Below are 13411 nucleotides of genomic sequence, written 5' to 3'. Positions count from 1 at the left end.
AGGCTTCTGCGTTTCAAATATTTGTTCTAAACACAAGCCGTTGACTGCACTGGCCTGCAAAGGAGTAAAACTGCTCCCTCTGGGTCCTGGCCTCCCCCAGACATTAATCCCTAGGGAGAGTTCAAGAAAAAATGTGGTAGGAAAGAGACTATTTGTGGATGTGCCACATGGATTGGATACTAGTGTAGTGGATTTGAGACGGCCCTATTCTTTTAACAGCCATGGGGAATTCTGTCCTGACTACCTGAGCGCATGAAGGTGATGAGCTGAGCGGTTTTGTAGGAGAACAACAAACCAGAAAGCACTTCCAAGAAGTTGCCCAAACCAGAGGCACTTTCAAGACACAGGTGACGGTTTGGCTGGTGCCCAGGTGTCTGCGAACGTAGCCCATGTTCCTGCCGTGAGGGGCAGCGGAAGGATTCTCTTGTCAGGAGCAACCTGTACTTCACATGCTCCTCTTCTAAGTTTCAGAAAAGTACAGGATAGCTTTTGCTGAACAGAATCAGCAATTCCTCATCACTCTCATGATCAACGTTCCTGTGGTGATAATGCCAGTAGTTTGCTTTCAGCCCAGGTTTCCCCTTGGCTAATTAATCAAAAGCGTGGACTGACTGCAGCTCAATCAGCCGGCTCATGAGAAGACGATCCATGAATGCCACTTATTTTGTTGCCAAGTGAGCAAGAGATGGGGGTGGGAACCATTATGATGATGATCCTACCTGGAGATGCGAGGTTTACATTTTTGTGACTTTTTTTCCGTTCTGATTGAAAAACAGATGCGCCTCCAAGCCATCCATGGAGTTAACAGCATTGAGAGCATTTCTGGCCCTCGTAGGCATTTGCACTTTGGATACTAAGGGTTATGGTATAAAAACATCACCATTCCTACCAAGCCTCCTTCCCCCACCCCAGATCCAGTGCCCAGGGTTGGGATACGGTTCTGAAGCATGTGGGCAGTGTTTCCTCCTATAGGGTCCTATTCTACACGTTTTCAGAACTCCCTAGAATTTCTTCATAAACTGAGTGCAATATCTTCTTGAATATGGCTTTTTGGAGGCTTCTTTATGGTGAATTTATCATTTAAAAAAATTTTCATTGTGGTTTTCTTCTCCCCCTGTTTCTTAGTCTTTGAAGCAGTGACCCTACCGAGCAGAATGAAAGCTCGCTGTATTAAGAAGGAACCAAACCATGCCCTAAGACAGCCTTGCATTTGAGCAGTTTCTGCTTTCTCTTACACTGTCCGAAGAGCCTTCAGGCACAACCCAGCCCTGGCCACTTCTCTGCCATCCTGTATTTTCTGGTTTCTGCAGTTTGTTTCTCTACCACCTCCTCCTGTCCCATGTCTCACAAGCAGGTGTTTAGAGACTTGGAGTGGAGTTAACCAAAAGGTCATGGTCATTTTTCTAAACACAGAAAGCAGCACCGTAGTGGCATGCTCTGATACCTGCTGCTATGTCCCAGCCGGGCTGCACACATCTTAGGGCCTGAGTCAGGGAAAATAGTTGTGGATTCAGCCACCATAGTTTAGTGTATTTCCTGAATGGTCACAGTCAGGGCAAGGGTGAGAGAGGGAAGGAGGGAAGCGAAATGAAGAGGGCTTAGCCAGCAGCTGGTGGCTAAAATATAATTAGCCTCAGTCTGTAATCTTCAGTGAGCGCCACTTTCCTGCTCCTCAAGGTTATTTGCTGCTCTTGTGTGCTGTCTTTTTTCTGTACTATTTCTTATGTGTTGCTGCTCTTCGTGTTAATGCTGTGGTGTCCTTTGGAGGATGTAGCCCTGGTGATCATGCAGTCACATTGCATCTGTAGGCACATCCTAAGCCAGGAAAAGACATCACAGAGAGATTTGCCCTGAACAGATGCTCATAAGGGGTGGCATGTCATCCTTATCATCTTTAAAAACCTCAGAGAATAAAATAAAATGTGCTGAGAGTAAATAGATTTCTCTTGCTTTGGTTTGAGACCAAGATCTTGAGGATTAAGACGTGTGTGTATGTGTGCAGGCAGGAGGAGAAATGAGGACTAGCCGATGAAACATCAGCCTGAGGATTTGGTAACTTTGTGAGTTTCGGGTGAAAACTTTGGCTCACACTTAGAAATCACATTTGGCTGGAGCTGATGTATATATTTTTTCCCATTAAGCTGTGTAATAAATTGATTGCAAAAACGGCCCCAGTTATTTCCCTCTATGAATCTAGTCCCTTGTGATATGATTTTTGTAGCTTCTCTTATCAAGCGGAGTCTGTTTCCCCAGCCCTAAAATCTGTGCTTGGCCTCATAACTGACTCTGGCCAATAGGATGTGCAGAAGTAAAGGAGTGCTCGTGTACTGGTCCCCAGCGCAGGTCTTAGGAAGCCTTGCCCACTTCTGCTTGCTCCCTTAGAATCTGTAAGTACACACCTGGACCCATTTGCTGTGGCCCAGAGATGCTTGTCACCCCCGCTGATAGTGATCTCATACCAGACACGTGAGGGAAGCAACCCTAGACCAGCCAGCTGACCTTAGACACATGAGTGGGTCCAGCAGAGATCAGACAAACTGATCCAGATCCATAGACTCATAAGCAATGATTAGTGCTTACTGTTTTAAGCTACTGAGTTCTGGAATCTTTTATTATGCTAATAGTAACTAATGGATACATGTGGGCATCTGGAAACAGTCCCTCTGTGTTCACTTTTGGCTCTGCTAATGTCATCACAAGTACTTAGTGCAACTCAGCACAGGAGATTCAATAATTGGATAGAGAAGTTCTATTTGATATGGGGAGCGGTGCTCAATTCTTATAATTCTCAGCATTACTTTGAGACACTTTAAACAACATAGACACCTGGGCCTTGTGCCAGAGTATTCAACTAAATATCTATAGATGGGAACTAGGAATCTGTAATTTACAAAGCTCTGGTGGTTGGCTAAGATTAAAAACCAGTAGTCCAATGGTTTTTGTCAGTCCCTTTCATTAACGAAAGATACGATGATTCCAGTTCATCTGTACTTAGGCAAAGAACACTCAGGTGGTTCAGAGTCCATTACTGACTTGGTATACTTCCAGGTGTGTAAGTAAACTTCATAATCGTCTTTGGACAAAAGCACATTGCCTTGATCCTAGATGGGAAAACATTCACAGGTGCAGACTGATGGCTGCAGTTGTGTATTGTTTACCATTGTATCCCTTGGGATTCAGGACATGGAATGGATTTCATGAATAAATCTTGGGCATTAGGGATGTAATAGGATGCTGCTTTGAAGACCTGATGGTCTAACTGGGGGTAGGGGGAATCAGAGATCCACTGCTTCTTATGCATTAAAAAAACAAAGCAAAACAGTGTTTTAACTTATAAACTATAGGTGAATTTTTACTATGGTGGATACATCAGTTAGTTGTTGCTACAGTAATGCTGCATTACAAGCAACCACAAAATCTCAGTGGCATATAACTGTGCTTTTATTAACCTCATGCCTGCAGGTTGAGGTGGGGAGAATCAGCTGATCTTGGCTCTGCTCACTTCGGGGTGACTTTACTCCACATGTCCCTCATCGCCTTGGGGCCAGCTTTTAGCTTGGGCATGTTCTTCTCATGATGATGGCAGAGATACGAACACAAGCCTCGATGAGCAAGCTCATTTCAAGCTTCTGATTATGTCATTAATCTGTTAACATCCTGTTGGCCAAAGCAAGTCAATGGCCAAGTCCATTGTCAAAGGGAAGGGAGATAAATGTTTGCAGGGAGAAACTGCAAGGTCATGTTTCTGAGAAGGGTGAAGAATTTGGGCCACTGAAGTAAGCTTCCATAGTGGGAGAGGGGCATGTGAGGGGGCTGTACTTTTTCCTGCTTAGAAAAGCTGGTGAAGTGGTAGTTGGATCCCAGAGTAACCAAGCAGTAAAAAATGTCCATCTTCTGGGACCAGCCTGTTCCTTGTAATGTTGAAGTAAGCATCAGACTCTTTGCTACTATGATCTAGCAGATGGAATTTTAAAGGGAGAAGATTTCCACAGGTACCTCAAACTTGATAGGTACAGAGGTGGCCCTGGAATTCTGACAAAATACCTCCATTTTCATTCTGTGTGTGAGTCACTGGGTTTGGTTGTATATTTCCAGGATGGGCATTATTTGGGTGGAGTCATTCCTTTAGACCACACAATATCTCTGCTATCATCAGTTTTTCTCAAGCAAAAAGAAACCAGTTTCCATCTAGTCTGAACACTTAGGACCTTTTCCCTTTCCTCTGAAAGAAAAACACACAATATAAATGTTGTGAATTAAATTTTATTTAGGGATCTTACTGAGGACTATAGCCTGGGAGACAGCTTCTCAGCTCTGAAGAAGGGGTAAGAAAGGGTAGGGGAGGAGCCAGGATATATATGATTTTTTTTTTTTTGGTTGAAAAAAACTAGTACTCGAACTTCAGGAGATTCCTACTAATCACAAAGGACATCCCAAGTTAATGACTTTAGTGCTTTTCTATGTAAGGGAAGATGCAAGAATCTGGAATCACTGAAATTTTCCCTTAAATATGCATCTTAGCTATCTAGGGGCTAGTATTTCCAACGCACAGAATGCATCCTGTTTTTTCCATCCTGAATTCCCCTCGGGGTGCACTGTTGGTGGGTGACTGCACTAGCTAAGGGCTTGATCCTTGTAGAACTGGAATGGCAGGCAGCATTCTTTTCTTTTCATCCCGGCCCAGCCAGTTGCAGTGGTTTAAAGAGACTTGGGTGAAACCCTCCCTGATGGCCCCTCTTGCCCTGATGTGGGGTTTTTTGTTTGTTGTTTGTTTTTTCGTGAAAGCTTGTGCCTCCGGTTGAGATAGTTAACCAGTGTTCCGAAAGGTGATTGAGGTTCTCAAATACTCTCCAGGGCAGAAACCTGTGTTTTACAGTGTTACTAGGAATAATAATGGAGTGCTTTATTTCAGGCCACTGACTTACAGGCATTACTATTGATCATTCTGTACCTTTGGATCTATGTGGTGTATCAGATGTACCTCTGAGGAAACTGAGGGACAAAGGATTATGTAACCTTCCTGAGACCTTATCTACTAGCCAACCAAGATTAGTAACCTGTCTTCTTGGTTTTTCAGCTTTTGTTTGGCAATCTGATTGATACTGCCTTGTTTCACAAAAAGCATATAAGGATATCATTACCTCCTGAGTTTATCCTCCTGAGAAACCTCGCCCTCCTGGTATTCGTGCTCCATGGGAAACAAGGAAGTCTAGCAGGAAGGTAGTCAATAACATGAGATTTCCACACCACAATGGTGGGGAAAGTAAGCTGGATTATAGGTCATTTCTACATTGTGTTTCCTGAGATTTCTTCATTACTGTCTTGACCGCAGAAATAAATTGGGGTGAGGACTGTTTAGAAGTCCTCCCTGGGTCCTCAGGTCATGTATTTTCTGAGCCCTCACCTACTATTTCTTTTCCCTGGTGTTCAGCAGTTGCTTGCAATGGTTCTCCGACAAACAAAATGCTATCGCTATTTTATGTGGACCACCGATTTGATTTAATGCTTTGCAGGAGGCGCGATATGATTGGAACAGACATTTTTTTGTGTGTGATATTTTTGTCAAATTAACACATGGAAACAATCAAATAATTGCAGTGGCCCCAAATAAATAGGATCTGTAGCAGCTAATGTACAAGCTGTTTATCTTGGATAGGTTGTTTCCATGCTGGTGATGGCTTTGCTGAAAACTTCATGTGTCTCCCATGTAATACTGATGCTACATGATATATTGTTATTTGAACAGTGATTTTGTATCCTACCCTTCCTCCTGCTTAACATCAAAGGCCATGTTTGAATTGTTTGCCACTGAAAACCTAGCACCCAACGTAACAGAATGCCATCAAATAAATAGCCATTGGATGAATGAATGAATGAATGAGTGAGTGAATGTTAAAACAACCTCCAGCTCCTCAGAAATATGTAGACTTCTTCCCAGGTGTTTCTGCCCTGAAAGGGGGCAGGGAAGGGTTAATGTTCTCTTTGGGAGCTGGTGGGATTTGGATACGGATCTCTGCAGAGCTGCTGGAATCACATTCTTTCTGCTACTATAGCAACAGGTTGAGAATTCTGCGGGCATTGTCGCCTGCCTACATTGGAAATGCCTGTGTGCAGGCGACTTCATTGTCTGGGAGACAACTGTTTTTTTTCCTATGATGTTTCAACGAAGCAGCTTCTTTGCAGAGACAAAGAGGCCAACACAAAGCAGGGGCTAAGAATCACGGAAAGGCAGAGAGAGATCTTGTTTTGATTGGAGAGACATTTGCAACCTTTTATCCCCTAAAGAGGTGTGAGGAGAAGAAAGGAATTGAGGTTTGATCTGCAGTCAGTAGAATCTTTTTCTCCCTTCTTAGGAGGCATTCTGGTAACGTGCTCTTACTACCCTTGCTTAAGGAGCAGAGTGAGAGTTCATTTCTTCGATTATTGCTCGTGTTCACCTCTTAAGTATGGAGATGCCAGAATGGACCAGGATGTAGTTTTTCCCTCTGCATTTGCCAGCCCTTCTAATCAACTCTGTGCCTCCGTTGTTCACTCAGAGGGAAGGACTAGCTCACCAAGAGAGAGAAGTTGAGGTGCTGGCTTTTACTTGGGGCACCAGTGCCGTAGAGGGAGGAAAGAAAATGGGAAGCTGCTGAGAAAGGTGCTCCGTGCTGCTGACTTCCTAGGAGGCTTCCCAGACACTTAAAAAATGCCCCGCCTGTCACTCAGGGCTGCTGCTCTGTGTCATCTCAGGGGTGGTGATGAGCAGAGTTTAAGGCTAATTGTAGTTCTCGCTGGGCTAATGGATGAAATCACCAGACCTTAAACACCACTGGGGATTGACTGATCACATCGCCACACTGCTGTTACCACTTAGCACTTCTACATCTTGTTTTCGCTTTGCGTGTAGATGGGGAAATCTGCCTGGCTCACTCTGTGTTCCTGGTTTACAAATACATTTGGGTCAAAAATGCCTTGTACGGGATCGAGCCATTCGTCACAAGCAGCACTGAGTTCTTTTTATTTTTTAAAAAGTATTTTGTTTTTTGTTTTGTTTTTGTTTGGGGGGAGGTAATTAGGTTTATTTATTTACTTAGTTATTTTAATGGAGGTACTGGGGATTGAACCCAGGACCTCATGCATGCTAATCATGCGCTCTGCCGCTGAGCTACACCCTCCCCTCCCCCAAGTTCTTTTTATTGAAAGCTTAGTTTAAAAACTTTTATCCTTAACCCGATACATACTATTTGAATATGGGATAAGCCCTTGATCTTTATGTCTCCGAGTCCTGTTGTCACTGTCTTTCTGTCCGTTGTGGCCCCTGAAGCTGCCATGTGGTCCACAGTGTGTCTTGGGAGCTCTGGGCTGGGAGCCAGCAGCCCAGGGGCTAGTCGTAGCTGGAGAGGCCTGCAGCAGCTCACACAAGGATTTCCATTCTGTTGCATGGAAAATGAAAGATTTGGATGACATTTGTAAGACTTATTTCATGTCTCTCCCCACACACAAAAAGTAGTACTCCAGTTGTTTTAAAAGTAGAAAAACGTTTGGTTTTGTTGAAGTCTTAGAATTTGCAACCCCCTTAACTCCTCCTCTCTCCCTGAGCCTGAGGGCTCTTCGAGGCAAGCACCCAATGGTTTGTTCACCTTTGGTTCTGCATATATAAGCCACTCCATGAATGCTTGCTGTCTAGGGCTGCGTTGGGCTCTGTGGGGGGTGCAGGAGGATTTCATCACAGCCTCTGCCCTTGGGGGTCTTCAGATTTTTGCTCCCTTTTTCTCTTCTCCACCACCCCACTCCACACCCAAGATATGCCGCAAGAAGTTAAAACAAGACCAAAGCCCTGGGTGGTTCTTGTCATTGATCAGATCATTAGATAGCTCTTCATCTTCCTTGATTGGACTGGTGAGTCTTGTGTATCGGAATCCATGAAATGCAGCCAGGCCCTGGGAGGAGATTTTTAGAAGATGGTATATAGAATGGAAGTGGTGGATGAAAGAAGAAAGAAAGAAAGTGAGAGAGAAGAGAGAGAGAAAGAGACCAGGAGGAGGGAGGGGGGCAGGGACAAGCAGAGCGGTGAAAGCATGGGGCTGTGTCTCTTTAAATAATTTGCCTCTAAGTGTCCTTTTGGACTGCCAGGCTTCACAAGCAAGGACGTGTTTCTTAAACAGAATCCTTACTTGAAGTGTTGAGTAATGGTACAAAGAGTTTGCTACCAAAAGGTGATGACAAACACACAAAAAGTTGACTGGAGGCCAGAAACCTCTTTGCTTTCCAAAACCAGAGAGGGACTCATTTTCAAAGGGATTGGCAGATTCCTGTCACCCAGTGGTTATGATCAATACACACCAATGCATCATGAAACCAGAGCTAGCCATTACATGATTAAATAGCCGGGGGCAATTTGATTTTAAACAGCAAGCCCCGTCTGGGTGACGCCAGCTGGGCAGAGGAAGAATTCCTTAGGTTGGAGGTGTGATGGCTGTTCCTCAGCCAGATGCAGGAGGCGTGGGGGGAAGAGACTGAATTAGAAGATACAACTCCTTTTGGTCTCACTGAATCTGCAATTTGTAGGGGAAGTGGCTTAGCGGAGTTTTACTAATTAAGTTTCAGTAGAAAGCATGAAATCTGTAGCTTCAAAAAGCCACAGCAGCTTCAGTTTGTCTTGAAAACAGGAGTAGAGGGAGTATGGGCAGGTGAGATGGGTCAAGTTTCTCTTCTGATCCTCTCTCTCCCTAGGGAGTACAGCTTTAATGGCAAAGGACAGCCTTTCCCTGCGTAGCTGTCCGGGCTTCCCTTTCTTGCTGACACACATGGTACACAGAGGTGTCAGTATAGCCCACCTTTATGCTTGGCCAGTTGGGAGCTTAAACCCCAGCCAGACTGTATCCCTCCCAAAGCCATTTCAGGAAGAGAAGAATGACTGAAACAGTCACATAATCTCTCTTCTTAATGGGGAGGAAGGGATGTTAGCCAAGAATGCAAGGTGTGCCTATGGGCTTTGTGCCTACACTGCATAAATCCTACACACACACAAACACACACACACACACACACATCCATTCTGCTAATTCCCTTACCTAGGCGGAGACAATATGGTATGCCTTGTTGGCCAAAGACCAGGAAATAGCTGTGTTGGGTTAACAAGCAGCCAAGCCATAAGGCTCCTGTGTCTCACCGGGCAATGCAAATTGGCCTTTCCAGTTTCAACAACATGTACAATAAAGATGATATGTGGGACTATGGTGCTGTCCTATCTGATGTCCCCTGGCTAGTGAGTTCCAGAGCAGGTCAGCTATAAGCAATTCCTTGGTTTCCTAGTGATCTGCCTTTTTCTAGGGCTGTCAGAAACAAATGAACACTTAAATCCTTATAAAGCAGATCCCTTTGTTTTCAGTTTCAGTGTTTTCAGCCCCTCACGTCTCAGCTCTACTGCCTCCTTACTGGGCACCTTGGGCACATTGTCTAACCACTTTGTGCCTCATTTTCTTCCTCTTTATATGGAGTTAATAACATTTCTCTCATAGGGTTCTTGCGAGAAGCACGTAAGATCAACTAAAAAAAGTTTTTTTCATAGTGCTTGCACATAGTATGAATTAAAAAATTGTTACTGTTTTTATTATGATAAAGAGATAGTTCAGCCTTTTCTTTTCTCCTTTGCCCCTCCCAAATTAGAAACACCCCTTGACACTTGGCACTTCTCAGTATCAGGGCAGGAGTCCAAGGCGGCAGAAGGGAGGGAGCAGAGCAGAGGTGGTCAGGCAGGAATGGGGGCAGTGGAGACCTGCGGGCAGGAATGGGGGCAGTGGAGACCTGCGCCCGTGTTCTTCTGCGCCCTCCTGTCCCCTTGCTCTTCCCCGTGTGCCATTCTACTTCTTTACCTGTTGATGGTGGGGTACAAAACTAGGTGTAATACAGAAAGGAACACAGATTCAGCTCCATCTCCCAGGAAGTGGTCATCTAGGTTCGAGGCTCGCTTTCTTCTGTCCCCCAGGTCCTTTGCATGCACTTGTTGCTGTTCAGCTCCAACCCACGAATCATGCCTTACACAGAAGGAGCGCTCTGCTGAGAATCAGTGGTACCAGTTGACTTGATCATGGAAGACAGAGGTAGCTGTCGAACCATTTGGTGCTTAGGGGAAAACACTTCTAAAAACATTACAGAGCAAGTCAACTATCAAATTTTTGGAGCCGTCCAGTCTCTCAGGACTTTCAGGAAAGGATGTCCTCTCTCAAAAAGGACTTTTTGAGAGAAAAGGATGTGAGTTACTGGACCAGGAAAAAAGGCACAGGGGAAAGGAAACAGGAGATTTCCTGTTCTTCTCCACTGTGAAAGGGCTGTCAGCACAATCTGACTGAGTAGCATGGCCAGGACCCTGAGCTGCCATAGCTCTAGTTTCCAGACTCACAGAATAGGCGTGATAATCAAATATTTAATGAGACTATGTGTGTATATATATGTGTGTATATAGAACATAGCATTAAGGCCTGGCATATAGTAAGTACTCAATAAATGTTAGCTGTGATTAGCTCACGAATAATAGCTGGATTGTCAGCTGTTTCGAGGCCAATTAGACTTCTCAGTCCTGTGTAACTTAAACTTCTCCACCTGCCCCTGAGGCTACTGATTGCTCATTTGTTGACCACAGTGAGTGGGGAGGAGGCACTCTGTCTGCAGCTCAGGTTAGTCTTGACAGTTCATAAGTTGGAATTGTTAGAGCAGGCAGATAGCTGGATATGAGCAGAGAAAGGGGGACGCAGGCCAAATGGCAGGAATTGGACAGAAAGGAAGGGCACAGACCCAATAAACAGACCCTACATCATGTAAACAGCAGGGGTCCCTGAGAAGAGAAAGAAAAGCAGGAACCTCTGGGCTGATAAGTGGTCACACCTTTTGGGGTGATGAGCAGCCTGAAGGCCAGCAAAGAAAGGTAAGAAAAGGCAAGAATGTCCAGTGTCCAAATGTAACCTTTTGCTTGTTATGCCCTCTTTTCAATAATATTAGCCTTGCCAGATTAGAAGAACCCATCATGCCATGACACGATCCAGATTAAGGACAAAAATCCCTCCTCCCTTCGGGAAGGTGGAGTTGAAAAGAAAATCAGGGAATATAACCCCAAGTCCTTCCCTCCTCAGTGAATATCCCGCCCATTCATTTTTATACTCTATGTAACCAACTTGCCAAAGAAACTCAGGGCAGTTGCTCACGTGAGCCTGCCCATTCTCTCCTTGAGAGTGGACTATCCATCCCTTAATAAATCCTCACTTTACTTTCTTACCATCTGCATCTTGTCTCTGAATTCTTTCTGTATGGGACAAGAACCTGGACACCAGTTACATCTACTGGCAACAGAATTAAATGACCCATTTTGAGGGTTCAAAGGTATTTTTCTATCATTGCCATAGATGAGAGAGAAAGAGTGTGTCAAGCTGACACATCACACAGCGAGCAGACAGCTCTCTGGTGATGACTGCAGGGTGGCACTGTATGTATTTTTTATCTTTAACTTGAATTCTTATTTCATCATTTCTTTCATTTGTGTCTCATCAAAGCAATGTCATATCCTTGGTTCTAGTGAAAGTGAGGTGGCTTACACTGTTTTCTTTCACAATAAAAAGGTAGAAGAATGGATATGAATTATGGGGTTTTAAAGACAAGACAAATTCAGGATCATCTAATCCACTCCCTCCCCACCCCAACTTTACAGACATCTTAGATGAATTCTCAAAGTGGCAGAAGGACAGGTCTTCCGGCCCCAATTCAGGGCCCTGAATATGTGGTCTCTTGGTTTATTGCTCCTCCAAAGTGACCATGGACGTAAAATGATTTGTGAGCCATCGTTTTGAAATGTGAGGGGATCATCAATGTGGGAGATTCTCAAACAAGACAATAAAACCTTTGACCCAGTCTCTTCCCATCTTCAGCACATTTATGCCTGACTCTCTGTAGGAAACACACATTTGCCTATTATGTGAAAGAGGCAATGATGACAAAGTGAATAGTTCCTGTTTTTCCCTCTGAAGGCTATCTCATCCACAGACTCTTCCTTTGTACAATCATGATCAGAGCAATCCAGATCTGCAGAGCACAAGACCTGGATGTTTATGAACAGATTTTCTCAAGGATAATTGATGTTTTTTGGTTCTCTTAACCAAGTAAAATTCTAAGATAGATGTAGATAAACAAGAAGGTATAGAGAATGTATTTTGAGAAAGTATACATTCAAGAAAAAATAGCAATTGCTTAAACCCGGATTTAGCAAATTCTAGAATTATCCAGACTAGACTAAATTTTTCTCTCAGTCTATAAATTAGTATCTTCTTAACAGTTCAGATTCAATATTTGGCATCTCTTTTTTGTTTAAAGCCAATAATAATAATAACTGTTATTTATCAAGCAACTTATACGTGCCAGACACTGTAATAAAAGCTTTTCATGAGATCTCATTTAATTTGCATAGGACTATGAGTTTCCTCATTTTACTGATAAGGACACTGAGGCTCAAGGGTCAAGGTAACAAGACTTTGTGGGTGTTTTGACGACCTATTTCTGTGTGCACAGAAGCAGGGCAGAGCAGGGTTTTAGGCAAACACCAAGGAAAGGCTGTTAATACAGTCGCTGAACCATATACAGCTTTCTTATCAGAACACCAGTCTGTTCTGCCTGGCTAGCACCACCCTAGAAACTAGCCCTTCTGAATTTTGAAATTCTGGTTTTTGCCTATCAAAGCAGCCTTTCTGTCCCTAATCCTCCTGCAGTGAGTCCCTCAGTGTATCTATGGGTAAAACATGTCTCTGGGTAAATCTGGTTGTCCCTTGGGAATTGTCTGTTTCCTCCATCAGTTCTTTCATTTTTCGCTGCACCAAAAGTCACCCTGTCCTCATGGCTTCCTTCCCCTCCCATGAATTGCTAGGAAGGAACCCCAGATTACAGCATGAGTGGCTAGCCCTTGCCGGACACCAAGAAACGCATCTGTGACGCAGCTTTAGTACATGGACTCTGTGGCTGTGTTTTGTGTGCTCACCATCTTTTTAATAATGATTTCTGGGTCTGGGCTGGATTGTATACATCCAGGAACAGCTCAAGTCTTGACACTCACAAATGACTATGCTAATGCATGAAGCTCATACATGTCTGTTTGGGAAGTCCTTTCAGACCCAATTTACATTCCACAGACAAAAGTGATTTTCCTTCCTTAGTCATAATAATGAAAGCTAAAGATGTAATAGTTTCAGATAACATTATCTCATTTATGAGCTACACCCATCAGATAGACTGCCAATCCCTTCTTTTTTTTTTTTTTCAATTGGTGTATAGTCAATTTGCAATATTAGTTTCAGGTGTACAACATAGTGATTCAATATTTTTATAGATTCTACTCCATTTAGTTATTACAAAATATTGACTGTTTATCCCTGTGCTATAGAGTAAATTC

General features: G+C 43.8%; 1 protein-coding gene and 1 long non-coding RNA gene across 6 annotated transcripts in view; one reads left to right on the top strand and one right to left on the bottom strand.

The window, feature by feature from the left end:
- Positions 1–13411, top strand: part of STON2 (stonin 2) — a 140827-nt gene that overhangs the window by 86662 nt on the left and 40754 nt on the right. The window lies entirely within an intron of this gene.
- Positions 1510–2798, bottom strand: LOC140696983 (uncharacterized). Its single transcript, XR_012073773.1, has 2 exons — positions 2500–2798; positions 1510–1815 (listed from the first exon to the last, which is right to left on the bottom strand). It is a non-coding gene; the product is annotated as an uncharacterized lncRNA (long non-coding RNA).

Source organism: Vicugna pacos, chromosome 6 (genome assembly GCF_048564905.1).
Source record: "Vicugna pacos chromosome 6, VicPac4, whole genome shotgun sequence".
NCBI lineage: Eukaryota > Metazoa > Chordata > Mammalia > Artiodactyla > Camelidae > Vicugna > Vicugna pacos.
The sequence above is the reverse complement of the archived record's forward strand: the minus strand, read 5'-3'. Positions and strand labels throughout refer to the sequence as shown.